This window comes from Salvia hispanica, chromosome 5 (genome assembly GCF_023119035.1).
Source record: "Salvia hispanica cultivar TCC Black 2014 chromosome 5, UniMelb_Shisp_WGS_1.0, whole genome shotgun sequence".
Classification (NCBI taxonomy): Eukaryota; Viridiplantae; Streptophyta; class Magnoliopsida; order Lamiales; family Lamiaceae; genus Salvia; species Salvia hispanica.
In genome coordinates this window covers 4888099-4902986 of record NC_062969.1, presented here as the reverse complement: position 1 = coordinate 4902986, position 14888 = coordinate 4888099, and the positions used below count along the sequence as shown (strand labels likewise).

At 31.0% G+C, this 14888-nt stretch overlaps 1 long non-coding RNA gene across 1 annotated transcript; it reads right to left on the bottom strand.

Annotated features, from left to right (window-relative positions):
* Positions 1–1859: 1859 nt before the first annotated feature.
* LOC125186694 lies at positions 1860–5169 on the bottom strand. The gene is made up of 2 exons (XR_007170488.1): positions 5036–5169; positions 1860–4868 (listed from the first exon to the last, which is right to left on the bottom strand). It is a non-coding gene; the product is annotated as an uncharacterized LOC125186694 (long non-coding RNA).
* Positions 5170–14888: the final 9719 nt, after the last annotated feature.

Here is a 14888-nt window from a genome sequence, read left to right as displayed (position 1 = left end):
CTTTACAAAAATTGTGGCAATAAATATGTTACTACCTTTTTCTGCTGTGGTCCAGACTCTATTGGCGGTGCAAATTTGTTCATTTTGTTTGCGCATGAGAGTTAAGTAAAAGAAATGGCAGTTGAGATAGAAACGCGTATCATTTCTAGTCACGAATTTCTCAACTACACATGCAGATAAAGAAGGGAAATTTGTATTCAATTTTTTTTCTCACTATACTAGCTACATTTAAACTAATAAAATGTGAGTGAGGAACATAACGTCTTAATTAATGTGCGATTTTCTACTTCTTTTTTTTTTTTAAGAAAAGCGGACAGAGCCTGATTATACATTAACGAACATAAGAAACATCTAATCTACCATGCATCAACCAAATACTAAGATCTAAGGGAGGGGACTCTAAAACATGGAAACCTATATGGAAGTTATATGCGTAATGAGACAAAAAGTCAGCAGCGAAATTTCCTTCCCTGTGCACGTGACGGAGCACCACTGAGTCAAACTCATGTAACAAACTCTGCTTTTCGTACTATAGATCTACAATTGATGGTCACTTCAAATTTTCCCATGGACACACCAGTGAAACTCTCCACCTCCAACTTTCGAATACGCAATTTCTAATTTTGAAAAGTTTTTTCTCTCTAATAAAGTGGGACTCATTCTCCCCTTGGAATACTTTAATTACTTTTTCTCTCCACCTCTTTCTTACTTTACCAATTTTTATGGAATATTAAATAAGGAGTATTTAAGATTCAGATTCGTAGATTCAGATTCATTTGTTATCACAAGTAGCTTTTTATCTTTCTCTATCATACTTTACCACTTTATCTCTTTTATCTCTCATTCTTTATATATTTCACACTAAAACAGATGTCGTCCACTCGTAGGACTCTCTTTTGTTGATGGAGAGAGCATTTATATAGAGATGTAGGAGCAAATAAATTTTCGAATCCCGCAAGTATGGTTAAAAACAATATGTAGTATTGATTTCTTTATAACCAATGATTGTTACTAAAATTAAATTTTATTGCATTTTATATATAAAAAAAAGGCGCGATTAATTTCAGTCAATGTCTGAAGAAAACCTCAATTTGTATAAAACAAGTCGTTCATCCATTTACTAATCTCATCCATTTGTGTATGTGCATATCATATATAAGTGATCAAATAGAAACTTCCTGTCGCAATAATTGGGAGCCGGATCACAAGTGATACTAGTTATATGATCCACGGCCATTTCAAAGTGAATGAGTATTGCACTCCTATAGAACTCGTGGGATCGAACGTGAACTCGTGGAGTACTAGAATTTTTGCATACTCGTGTGCTGATGGTGAGATCGACCCGTACACAAATATGCATTATTCAATGCGAAGAAGCATATATTGCTGTAAAATTTAATCATAGTTTCTACTTAATTATATATATGGTGACAAAATTTCTACCAAACCTTCCCAATATATAGTAATAAATGGGAATTTCTAGCTTGGGCACTAGATTGGTACCAACGCTAATTTTTAGGGTTCGCCTACATATCCCTTCTCTTTACGATGCTTAAAAATACACGACTTTTAGTTTATTAGGCCTGGCTCTTTATGTCAAAAAGTTTTGCAGTTGCCTATTAAATAGTGTAATTAACAAACTATTGCTTATATATATAGAGAGTAGTACTCGTATCATGAGTTGCTCTCACTTCATATAATAGTATGATAAATTGAAAAAATACTACTAAAGTGACAAGTGGTGCACCAAATCCAATAAAATCAATAGGCGATTATTCTAAATATACACGATATGGACATCACATGCATAAATAACGTAGAAACTGTTGAAATAAAATACCAAACTGAGATCAATCTCATGATGTACAACACATGGGGTGTATTATTGCATATAAAGTATTTGTAAATACAAATTCATTAATAGCAATTCAATGCCCTGCAAATAGATGATTAAAAACATGGAGTAACATACAGGAAATTATCGATGCTGCAAATCTCTTGCCATTTCCGGTGCAACTGAAAAATTGATTCCCATGCTTAGCCTTGGCAAGCCAGCAGTCAGTTGCAAGTATAACTTAGCTTCATTGTCTGTTCAACCTTAAACTAATCCTAATTAAACACCCTTTTAATTTCGTAACCGTCATGAACGATCTACCACACAAACTCATATTTCAATCTCGTATCTCATTTCATTTAAAACTTTTGACAAATTAAAACGATCTACAACATATATATCGCGTCTCATTTCATACAAAATCTTTAAACTAATTAAAACGATCACCAATTTTATTTTATCATAATCTTTACAAATTTGAATACACACACTCCCATAGTGTTTGCTACGTTAAATTAAAGCAGTAATGGGCAATGGGCTTCCATGGTCCCCCTATTTACACAGCATCACTTATTTATACCCATACTGTACACCAACCCATATATATTGTCACGTGTATTTATTAGGTAGATAGAGTTTTTAAATTATAGAAAGTGAGAATTACAGTTGGCTTTGTAACGTACTTAGATGACTAAATATACAGCAGTTTCAAGACTAGAAGGGTTCCAAAGCTAAATCTGTTGCAGCGCAATCTAAGGAAAGTACAAGTTCCTAAATGTTCTATATTCATTTCTTCATTTTTATAAATATATATACACTCTCTTATGATTTAATATATTGCATCATTCATCAACATCTATTAATATACATATCGCGGTTGATTACTAATTCAATTACCCATGATAATCACAAAAGTAAGGTTATATGTTGTAATTCTGGTTATTATAAATAGTACAATATAAATACATATATTTTCAGTGAAAGTTCTATACTTGTAAAACATGACTAGCAAATCTTATTAAGGAACGTTTAAAATATTACTCAACAATCTTGTAATCAGAATTAAAGGAATATTTGTTTGCACAAACTCTATTCTCCAAAAGGATCATCCGTAATTTGAGATTTCATGGATATATCTAGAATAATTTTAAAATTTTTAATCATTCATGTGGTTTACTTAACATATACAAATCTTATGAATCAAAATATTATGCGCAGAAACTAGGGTTTGTAAGGTCGAACAGACAATGAAGCAAAGGCAAACTGCAAAAGGCGACAGCTCACTTGACAAGAATATTATGGAAATCACTTACTTGTTTCACCTCACAAATCCATGTCATCATCATCATCATCTCCACCGAGAAAACCCCTAATTAATATGAGGAGCACAAACCATAGATAAATTAAAATTCAACAGAAACTCAGAAATTTATGGAAGTTGCAAAGATCAGATGTAACCAAGATAAGATGTGTGTGTTTGTGCGAGGGAGATGGAGAATTGAAGAAATGAGAAGAGAAAGTCATGGATGCAGAGGCGGCATCATGTTGATTGTTGATGAGTGGAATTTATAGGCACACAAATAAAGGTTCCAAAGATATTTGGCTCGTGTGGAAGTAATCAAAGTGGTTAAAATCTATGCTCTCACACGTGACTCTAGATTTGACCGACTGGTGAAGATTTCTGCCTTTTTAATTCACATTTTCACCAACCCATTCTACCCCAAATTGCACCCAAATTAGAAATTAATCTATGTTTTGATTTAAGGTTTACAACTTTTTTTTTAAGTAAAATAATTTAGGACTACTATTTATGTTGAGATAGTACGCCTTTTTATTTTATAAGCGATAAATAGGTACAAATATTACCCCGGAAAATATTTTGTGGGGTACATGATAAATGATGCTACTCCGCTATAAATCACTAAGTATTAGTAATATATTATACATATATATACCTTAAAAGGGGGAGTTATTGTTAGCTTCAAATAAAAAGATACATGAGCATATTTTACTATAAATTCACCCACAGGCCACAACATAAATTAAACTAACCATTTCATGATCAATCTCCATTTAACCCAAATGAAGAAGTCCGGCCTACAAGACTGGGTAAAATAAACATATCTCTATATTATCAAAATAATCCCCATTAGTTTCCAACCACTGATGAACAAAGCAAGAGGAGACTGAAAATTAATGAATTTGATAAAGATATTGCATTGCAAAGATTAATTAGCTTGCTCTTTAAAAATATTCTTGGCTTTTAAAATATTTGTGTTCACTGTGATCGCTGTCTAGTGCCAAAGATTTCATGTATGAGGCCACCAAATGTATCAAGTCAAATTTAGCGTGACACAGATCTTTACATGTCATGTCGTAAATACCAAAATAAAAAGCAGGGAACTTAGTTTTACCTCGAAGAATACAATAATTCATTGCGGCAAATTTGAGGTAATTAGTTAAGTTTCCATGAATGGAAAACATTGGTACATCTCAGGTCGTTTTTATGCAAACCAATATAATTGAAGCATGACGAATAATGTACACCCTAACTGGTCATAGCATCATTTCTAAATTTATTGATATATGACGATACAAAAAGCTTCGTCAACTCAACACAGTTAACTGATCAAGCTGCTAAAGTGGATCGTTGCTCCTATTTCTGGGGGCAGATGTGACTATATATACATATAGATGCATATGGCGGTGTCCAAACAAATTCCTTGCTCAATTATCAATCATTGCTTGTTATACTCCATCCGTCCCGTTTATCCATTTTGGTCCGTCCGGGAATAGGAGACCCGGTTCATAATTACCATAAATGGTAAAGAGCGGACGGAGGGAGTAACCTACTAGTCTCCTAGGCTGCTCCACCGTGAAAATTGAAGGATAGTACTGTTTTTAAAATTATTGAAAGGGTAGGTGGAATCGACCGCTCAAAAATGGAGAGTCATTGTACGGCTAAGATTTCTCCTCTAAAAATTTTCTGGCCCGCCAAGTATGTATTTGCACAAAAATCATGTGATGTACATAACTTGAAAAACAACAATCATAACAAAGCAAATTAAGAGAGAAATTAATTAAATCAAGTGAGTATATGCTGAAATGAAAAGGAGAAGAAGAGGGAATTGAATGAAATTAGGGTTTTGGGAGACGTTCAATAACAGACAATGAAGCAAATTAAGCATGAAAACCACTCACCCCTTTTCATATTCCAATGGCGGCGAGAGAGAGAAATTGTTGTATTGAGCTTAGACTTAATAAGCAGAGATGAAGATGTGGATATATAGAGCTCAATTCGATAACGGTCTGCCAGATTTTAAAGGCAAATTTTGAAATTTATTGAATTTAAATTGTGTGAACTAATTCAATTATTGCTCAAATCTGTTTGACTGACTGGTGAGATTTCAAATAGGCTTCTAGTTCCCCACCTTCCACAACTTCGGTTTTTCTCTAGTATCCTAATTAATTTCAGATTATTTGAAAGTACTATACTTTTCCTTCTGTCCAAAGTTACTTGAGACGTTTTTAGTGGACAAAAAAATTAAAAAATTGATGTTTAAGGATTAAGAGATAATAAAATATAAAAAAATATAATGTACAACCTTTTTAGCCTAAAAAGAAAACGATTCAATTATTTTAAAATAATCCAAAAAGAATACAATCCAACTACATGAAATGAAAGGAGCATATTATTTCATAGCACCGCAAATATTAATTATATAGAATAATAAAATAATCCACCAACCTAAGAAACATTTTCTGATCACAATAATCCACACTATGGTACTCCATATTGTTTGGTATTTACTGCGGTCAGACTCATACATCATTGTACATTTGTATGCTGGTCAGTGAGTAATTTTATTTTTACCACGAACACCTATTTCGTGAATGAGAGCGAATATAATATTAATAGAGTAATTTCTTACCAATAAATCCTACTACTAATTAATACCATGGTGCTTCTGATAGGAAATTAACAATCCCAATACTGAGTAATGAGGTATGGAAAAAAATCAAATACTGTTATATATTTATATTTGAGAAGTTCCTTATTTGTTACGTGTAACGATGCGCGATACAAACAAGAATGTCGTGTTAGTTATTTAATTTTGTTTTTTACTGGAACTATTAGTATTATTTAGCTGGAGCGTCTAAATTGTTCTTGATGGATCATGATAAAAATTTTCTTTAATTCAAAACACAAAATCACAGTACTACCCCCTCAAAGTTTGATACAGTTTATTATTTATTCGTCCTTGAAAGTTTGACAAATTTCATATTTTAATATTTTTAATTGGTATTGGACCTCATATTCCACTAACTCATTTTTACTCACATTTTATTATAAAACTAATATTTTAAAAGTAGGACTCACGTCCTACCAACTTTTTCAACTCACTTCTATTACATTTCTTAAAACTCGTGTCGGATCAAAGTGTGTCAATATTTGGAGGACGGAAGTAGTATCATTTTACAAGTACATTGATGGAGTATTAATTAGCATAAAAAATATATTAATTTTTGACTCATATTAATAAATGATATATTTTGTGATGTCAATTAATATTAATATAGTAGAAAATTGATGAGGTATAATTTCAGAAAAATTCTATGTGAAATCACTCCCTATACATATATCTATATGCACAACGCAGACGACGCACACCAATTTGCACGGCTATAAACTTGATTCATCTATTATATAATATTCTCTCCGTCCACAAAAAAATAGTGCACATTTGTCATTTTTGGTTGTCCATGAAAAATAAGGATATTCGAAAAAAAAAAGTTTTTAACAACTACTTTCTTACTAATAATATGGACCCCACATTTCATTAACACTACTTCTCTCTTACTTTTTTCCTTCTCTCTTACTAATAATATGGACCTCACATTCCATTAACACTACTTCTCTCTTATTTTTTTTTCCTTCTCTCTTACTTTACCAATTTTACATTAAAACTCGTGTCATTCACAACGTGTTCTATTTTTCGTGGACGAAGGGAGTATTAATAATAATAATAATTATTATTTTAAATTTAATTTAGTTATTTTACTTAATTAGACGACACTATTAGGTGAGACAGATAAATTTAAAGCCAACAGGTAAAGAAATCGACATAATAATAATAATATTAAAACCAAACATAAATATATACTTTCGATCTTTTTATTATGGTTAAATGAACATAAATTTAAAGGTCGTGCTACAAAGATTTGAACCTGAGACTTTTGGCCTCAGGCATTATTAAGTATTAACCTCTCTATTGCTTGGTTAACTCAGACGCTATAATCTCGATCATTTAAAGATGAATGGCTAGGATTGAAGTATATGGATTAAGTATGTAAATGTAGCAATTAAAATGACAAAAATATCATAGCTATATAGCGATTTCATTATTTCGTATACTATTATTTAATTAGTAAGATTGAACAAAATTAAGATTAATTAACATTATTTTCAAAAATGAATCGGCGCCACTAACTGATAGAAACATATTTTATCGCAAAAATTAAATGACTGCGTAATTAAATGATTCTGAATTAGAATCTAGGAAAAATTTGAGTGTACTTTTGCTATGAATTGACAACTAAAATAGTTTGATGCGTTAACAAGTAGTGGGCCTCTTCCTATAACTTCAATTGAAATTTTGAGGTAGATACTGTATGGCCATTTGGAAGTACGCAATTGACAGCTACATATTTTGTTTATAATGTAACTGTGTCCATTCCATAAAAATGGAGGCAATTCTTTTCGACACGAAAATTAAGAAAAATTGTGTTGGGTGAGCTATGTAAAGGGAAAGTAAAATGAAAAATGAAAAAGGTAGAGAGAATAAAGTAAGAGAGAGTAAAGTAGGTGTAGAAAAATGTGTTGACTTTTACTGAAAAGGGAAATTATTCTATTACCATGGAATGTACTAAAATGGCAAAATGACTTTAAACTATGGAATAGGGGGAGTATTAAGGAGACCTACCTATTTATATAATATAAATAATCTGATTAATAACAGCGGCTCAGAATCTATTTATAATCCTAAGTACTCTGTCCCATAAAAATAGTACCCCCCGTCCCGCTTAAGATGACACGTTTTCGCTTTTTAGTTTGTCCCAACTAAGATGATACATTTCCTTTTTTTGGAAACTTTCTCTCTCCAATTAATACACTCAACCACTTTTTACCACTCTTATTAAAATATTAAATCTTCCTTTATCTCTCTACTTTAATACTTACATCCACCTTTTCTCTCTCCAATTAAACACTTTAACCAATAACTCCTAAAATCCCGTGCCGGCTAAGCCATGTGTCATCTTAGCCGGGACGGAGGGAGTAATTTTTTTTGCGTCCGTTCTATACAGATAGTCTATATTCATTTATAGCAAATTTTTCTCCTTTATTTTTCTTTATCATTTATGGATTTCACTATAATAATTTGATTAATTTTTCTTCTTCTCTCTTACTCTATTAATTATAATTTAAAACTCGAGTCATTCCCAATTTATCTATTTTTATGGAACAGATGTAATATATTTTAGTAAACTCGTGTTGTAAACTATAAATATTTTCGTCATGTATTTGTTTTATGTAGTTATTCCTTTCATCTTTTTATTGTATCTAGTCTTGTTTCTACGAAAATTTTATCTCAATTATGATTTTATATTCCCACGAAATTATTTGTTACAAATTTTATTCTCTCTCAATGACAACATTATTTCTATCAAAGGTCATGGTATATTTTTATCATATTCTTATACCATTTTGCACTCGCAATGAAAGACACTAAATTAGCTTTATTTATTTGTGGTAATTATAATTTTTGTTGTTGTATCTAACCACTTCAGGCAACAAATCATGGCATTATATCGAACAAAATAAATGCATATGTAAATATAAAAAATTACACTATCAAAGTACAATGAAAATTAATGATCCGTATATACTAGCGGGAGGTAATTTTTTTTTATGAAATATCTATGAAATGAACTTCCGTGATTAACTCACCGACTATATATAACATACTCCCCCTAATGAATAGAAAATGGTGTTGCAAAATCAAATAATAATATCACACAATAATGGGGGTCAGCTGATAACTAATAGGAGTATTATTAGATCATTAATACTTGCAATAATCGGAATGTTGTGTGGAGTCGTGGCCTCGTGGGGATATTGGAACTATATATATCATTTGTCTAATTAAAATAGTCCATAAAATTTATTAGTCTCACCATCCATTTAGTAATTTTAATTTCTCTTTTTTATTAATTACATATTAAAATATGTGTCAATCCAAAATAGTCTATTTTTATGTGACGGAAATAGTAAAGTGATCGCTGTCCAAATAAAGTAGCAATGGTCACTTATTTATATACTCCACTACAGTAGTATTCATGAGAGAGTGAGACAAAGACTATTTTTGAGTGCCAACTACCCTTAGTTATGTACCTACTACCATACCACATTTATGCAAGGTTTCACCAACCACAATATGGTTAATTCCAAAATAGTGTCAACTCATCACTTTTTTGCATTCATCAATTTTAATTTATTTTATGAGTACAACTATGTGCTTTTGAATAATAAATTCTTCCATTAACTAGGCAACTTTTCAGAAGCCTAGCTTTAGTACAGTTATAATCTTTTAGTCATCGAAATAATTTCTATATAATTTTTATAAACTAAAAAAATTATGTATAATAAAAATAATGGTTTTTGTAGTTACCATTTTAAAACACACTTATCTTTTCCGTCTTTTCCGATAGAAAGAGTTAGATTTCAATATTCATCAATTGTCATAAAGCATAAATAGATGGCATTAGATTAAAGAATCTAAAGATAAATTTTATTCATTTATCAGTTTTTTCTGAGTAACAATTTTGTCATTAAACATAGCAAGAATTAATTTTCTTGTAAAACAATTTTGATATCCAAAATGGATATATACTTTAATACCCCTAAATATAAATGCTTTCAAGTTTCAACTGTCAAGTACTGAAATTTGTGTATCTGTTTCAACAGAAAAATTGTCATGAACTTTTATGGTCGAAACTTTGACTATTTTATTGTTAGAAAATGAAGTGCTCCACTATCTGTGGACGGAGACTTTAACCGGAAAATGTTAAGTTCAGTAGTATAATAAACTATGGTTTAATTAAGAACAGACAATTTGATCTTGACCGTTGTTGTAAAGTATAGTAAGTAGTAGTACTTTAATAAGTGTTTTTGACTTTAAATATCTTGCGTCGATTTCTATAAATCAATTATTTTTTTCTTGAATAAATTAAATGGCAGTAGTATTATTTTATTTTGGCCGAGTAGTAGTTTGTTTTAATGGTTTGGGCTCGGGCCTCCATATTCATGTTAAATAGGCTGCGGATACAACATTACTAAAAAGGCCCACTAGCTTATTTTAATATTAAACAGATTCACTGGTTTTTGCTTTCTAGTTCTTATAATTTGAAAAGATTAAGCTATATCAAAGCAAATTAAAGGAATCCCCAAACCAATATTCATTGATTCGTTTTTATTACTGGAAGATTAATTTTATACAGACATGAAGAAACACAATGAATCAAAAACACATGATACAAATAAGAATTTGAATAAGAACAAGATGAATAGAAAAATACAAGATGATCATGGGCAAATAACATCTTGTTGAAATTTTGCACCATTATAACTAGAAGGATCTATCTTGTTATGGCAAAAAGAAGGCCCCGAAGGAGGCACCGGCCCTCTTGGTAGCCGGTTTTCAAGCAAGTTATTGAAAACATCATTCTTTACCAGCCTCGTGCTCTCTCCCGTCACCGCCATTGCTGTGAGAAAAATGACAAGAATCAAAGCAATTCTCTTCACCATCATCACTATCTTCATCTTCGACGTCTTTTTTTTGAAGTGAACAAGAATTGATCGGAGCTTCTTGTTTTGGAATAATGAAGTGAAGAATTTGATGTTCCAAAAGAATAAAGTCGTGGCTTTGATATTAAATACTATACAATGTCATGAAAGACAACTTAGAAGAATGAAACTTGGACGAAAGGTTTTTTTTGGGGGGGTTTGAAATTATTTATCAATTGTAAACCAACCAAACGTATGTTAGTTTCCATATTTATGTTATAATTATTCAACTCTCACATCCATGGAATAAATGTGGAATTCTAATATTGCAGCTTAGAACTTGACTTGGTGAAGTACGAAATATAGAAAAAAAAAAAAGTCTTTCCATCATAAGCGTCGCCGTTCAAGATTTCAAAAGGTTAATATTATATTTTTTGCATAAAATATTGAAAATTTGATGGTTTTTAAGAAAACTTAATCGATAGGGGTTCAACTCTATCTTGGCCCTTTTTCATTTTTATTGTATCTCAATTTTCCTACAAATTATAAATAACGTGCGATTTATATCAAGAACTTGGATGATATGGAAAGAATTAATATTGAAATTGATTTATTATATATAACGTGACAATGGATTAATACTCAATTGAGGCCCACCTTGGAGTCAATAAAGGAGTGCATTGCTCAAAAGTCAAATATCTGGTAGGTTATTTTCTATCTGGCATTATTTTCATAATATTTTTTAGCATAATGATACATTTAATACCGACACTATCGTTAGCTAAACTAAACTCAAACTATGAAAACTTGAGACTTTTATTTGACAATTACAAGATTCATTTGTACAAACTCGCACGCATACATGTACTCAAGAGTAAAAGGTCGAAAAAAACTACAGTAAAACGTTCGCTATTCATTGAGAGTAATGTTTATTTAGATATGGATAACATCAAGTTCTATATAATCTTAAACCCATTGGATAATAGTACTTGGGCTACACTCATTAATGGAAAAGCAAATTTAATAGGGGATACATACAATCACTCAATAGCGTCACATTCGGGGATATTACACCATATATAAAAAATATTTCATTAATATTTCAAATCGGTATAAAAGGTTTTAAGTTTACGTAATCATATACAAAAGGTTGAGAAATATTTATTTGTGTTTTTTTTTAATTTTTCCCTTTCTTCTTTGGGAAAACCCTTTCACTTAGATGTATTGGGTCTAAATGAATTTATAACTCATGAGGAATCCAATCGGCCCATGACAAAGTTAAAGTTAATTTCAAAATTTATTGTACTTTATTAATAAGTTTATGAAATTTCACGATAGTAAGGTACTTTGAAATTTCCTCGATTTTATAGCTTGGAAAGAAGTGTTAGGCCTTTTTGAGCTAAAGCCCATTTACGTAAACTAGTCCAATACTAGTCTTTTGAACATGTAGATGTGTGAGGGGAAAACTTAAATATTTTTCGGATGGAAATCAATTCCACAATTTTTTTTAATTTCCAATTGCGTTCCGTTAGTTTCACTACTTTATATTGCTATATTAGATAAATGAAAAATAAATAATTATAAACTGTAATTGGACTGATGAAAACTAATGAAATATTTTATAATTAGATTAAATTACCATAGCGATTGAAATTGAAGAACAAAAAAAAGGAGAACATAACATGATGTAGTATTACGTGATAATATTTATGAAAAAAAAAACAAATTGTATAGGATAAAACCAGAATAAAAGTAATGACAGTTGATGACAAAAGTCTTCAATGGCATATTTTTTCAAATCCAGCAAATATTTGGTTCATATAAATGGTTGAATCACACTAATGTTTTATAGAATGAGTAGTTTGAAAATAGATTCGTATATAACAGCCGCATGTAGTTTAAAGGGTCAATTTTGTTCTCATAATTGAATTTTCAAGTTCTATTTATGAGGTAGAATAATTCAACAAATTATATATATACTAGGAATTGTGATCGAGAGATGTTTTAGCTTAATTGAGAATTAAGATGCATTATATTTTCAGATTAATTAATTATGGAAGGGCAGAATGGTAATTTGACTGTTTTCTTCAGCATTTGGCGTCAGGGTTCTTCAGCGTTTTGGTGATTTCCGTGAGATCCCACCATTCACGCGATTTTCTCGATTCAAATCGAAATTTCTCCTATTTCTTCTCAGTTTTAGGTTTTTGTGATATATTTATGAAGGAATCTCATTTGTTTATTACTGTCATCATCGCTAATTCTGAAAATTGATAAATTTTTGAAAAACTGTCGAGTAATTCAACGGTGTTTGGTTGAATCTGAAGTTTTTAGGTTGATTTTATCGACTTTATTTGTGTTATACTTAATTTGTTGATGCACAGTCAAATTTGTTCCTGTTCATTTTATTTATTTATTTTTTATTTTTTTTTCCTGCTTTTTCATCTTTAGCTTCGAGTTCAGTTCATAATCAAAGCCTAAGGTGTTATCTGATGGATTCTTCATCATATTCAGAGTCGACGTCGACGTCGACGAATGTTGAAGGTATTTTGGTTTGATTTTCATTAACATGACTTTTTTTGTACTTTGTTGGTGAATTATACTCTGTTGACATAAATGCAGATTTGTTGACGTTCTATGTAGAATTTATTGTGATATCATGTATACTCTATGTTGCTATGATGATCATTTCTTGTTTACATAAATGCAAATCTGTTGATATTTGAATTGATGTTCTGTTGACATAAATGCAAATCTGTTGACATGGTGTATGTTATCTGTTAAATATTCTATGTAGCTATAATCTTTGTTGATATACTCCCTCCGTCCCACATTTGGAGTCACTTATTGTTATGGCTCGGGTTTTAAGAAAGAGTTGAAGTGTGTAATAAATGAAGTGAGATGGTGGAGTGTGTAATAAATGAAGTGAGATGGTGGAGTTGGTTGAAAGTTGGTCCCTTTTGACTTTTGATTTTTGTTTTGATTTATTTTAATGTAGATAATGGCATTTTTATGTAATTTTGATGAAGAATGAGGTAAAATTGTATGACCAAATATAGAAAATTCTAAAAGTGACTCTTAAACTGGGATGGACTTTTATGACAAAAAGTGACTCTTAATCTGGGACGGAGGGAGTATAAAATAGTCAAAAGCCCCTGCTGTGGTGTTTTTGGCTGGAGGAAGGGGTTTTGGATAGGGTTGAGAGTTCATGGTACGATGTGTGAGATGTTGGTATTGGTGTATTGGTGCTGCATATTTTGATATGTAGTTTTGAGATTTTGATTCTAGATTTTGGAAATTCTTTATGCAGTCAGTTGAGATATGCTAGTTGACATATTTGGATGTTAGTTTATATGCTCCTGTGTTGACACTATACTAGTTGATATGTTGTCATTTAAGATATACTAGTTGACATTATGCTAGTTGATATGCTGTTGCATGTTTTGAGATGTAGTATTGAGATTTTGATCCTGGATTTTCGAAACTATGTATGTTGTCAGTTAAGATATGCTAGTTGAAATTATCTGTTTCAGCTTGTTGTTATATTTTTTCATTATGTTGTAGGATCTTTTATTCCAATTTGCAATGCTGAGTTGAGGCCTTATGAAGGCAAACATTTTCTTCACTTGAGGAGGAAATTTTCTTTTATGAAAAGTATGCTCAGGAGGCTTGTTTTGATTGTCGAAAATTTGGAAATAGGTCTAGTGGTGGTGTTGTTGTTTTTCAGTATGTTGTTTGCAACAGACAAGGTTTTCATACAGTTGATCCGTTGGATGTCGATAGATGTATATTTGAGGAAGGGTATGTGTAAGATGATGATGAAGTATCTTTCAAAGAAGAAACGCAGACGTGGCACAAAAATGTGTGGATGTCGAGCGAGGATCAGTTTCAAGTATTATTCTAATTGTGGTGTTAAATATTATGTTGTGCATCAATTCAGTCTGACAAAGGTATGTGAACTATTTTCTATAGATATTTCGGTTTATTTTGGCATATGTTGTATAAGTTGTTGACTATCTTATATAGGCTGTTGACATGTTAAATATTTACTGTTCATACAAACTTATATAGGCTATTGACATGTTATATGTTTGCAGGTTCTAAAAAAGATGACAAACTACAGATTGGTAACAAGGGTCATGGACGTTACTTTGGTTTATATCAATGTGCTTTTAGGAATAAAGAACATCTGATTGCTTTGGATTATTTGCT